Source organism: Pipistrellus hanaki (assembly GCF_964339955.1).
Source record: "Pipistrellus hanaki genome assembly, chromosome: 12".
Lineage (NCBI taxonomy): Eukaryota > Metazoa > Chordata > Mammalia > Chiroptera > Vespertilionidae > Pipistrellus > Pipistrellus hanaki.
Genome location: NC_140514.1, coordinates 22,139,710 through 22,140,862, shown reverse-complemented (window position 1 = coordinate 22,140,862; position 1,153 = coordinate 22,139,710). Strand labels below are relative to the sequence as shown.

Below are 1,153 nucleotides of genomic sequence, written 5' to 3'. Positions count from 1 at the left end.
AAACCTAATGCACCCATGTACACAGGCAATAGGGTAGTGCAGACCTGGGGGTGGGGTCGATAGGGGCTGGGAGAGGGGAGAAAGGGGGGCAGAAATGGGAGATATCTGTAGTACTATCAACAATAAAAATATATTTAAAAAAACTATAATACGTATATCCCGAATTGGCTAGATCTTTTTTAAAAAATTTTATTGTTGTTTAATTTTATTTTTTAAAACCGAGATTTAATCATGGAAATCCTTCAGATGAACTGGATGCAGCAGCAGCTGCTTTTGGGTTTAGGTGTTCCTTAATGGAATCCATGCCTGAATCTGCGGTTCACAATTCTCAGGTGCCTCCTGCGGCCAGTAACGGTAGTGTTTCGTCCTTTAGCCCTGGCCCTCCAGCTACACTTCCTCTTGCGCTTGGCGGGGTAGCCGCACTTGCCGCAGGTGGAAGCAGGTGGACTTCGGCAGGTGGCAGGCCTTTGAGCCGCAGAGGCGGCACAGTGTATGCGTCTTGTTGCGGCACTTGCTGAACAATGATGTCCCCTTTGTCATCTTGCTTCTGCAGCCGAGACCCCCTTTTTTAAAAACATACTATCAATGAACATCTCATGAAACTTGAGGCTCATAAAATAGGCTTTAGAAAACATTGCCCAAAGACCCTCAACATCTTTTCTGAGTGAAAATAAAAGGGAGAGTGAGCACATTGGCCATTGCTTAGAACTCTGGTAATTGCTGTACAGACATGAGGGTTTCCTGGAGCGCTGGATGAAGGAGGTCACCCCCGTGCTTTGAGGAGGCCAACCAGCGGCAGTCCTGGGGTCTGGAGCAGCACAAGGAGAAAATACCAATCAGGTCAAAGGGTTTGCGGTAAGGTCTGGAGTGACAGGTTGCATTTTCACTACAGATGCAAAGAAGTTAGGGTCGTGTTGTCAATCTTTTGAGGAAAAATCAACATAGGAAAAAATCCTAGTCTTCTCTGTTTCCTACTACTTTTTCTGTAGACTGTATTCTGAACTGGAGTGGGGGTGGGGTGGGTCTGTGTCTGAGATTTCCCACATAACTAGCAACCGGGCACTGTCAAGGTCAGACAGCGCAGGGACAGCTGGTGGACAGAGCTTTCCAATTCTTCTTAGAACAAGGACGTGTGACGTGGGTGATCCTAATT

At 46.7% G+C, this 1,153-nt stretch overlaps 1 pseudogene across 1 annotated transcript; it reads right to left on the bottom strand.

The window, feature by feature from the left end:
• Positions 1-229: 229 nt before the first annotated feature.
• On the bottom strand, positions 230-540 carry LOC311631136 (large ribosomal subunit protein eL37-like; annotated as a pseudogene). Its single transcript has one exon. The product of its transcript is annotated as a large ribosomal subunit protein eL37-like (transcript).
• Between the last annotated feature and the right edge of the window lie 613 nt (positions 541-1,153).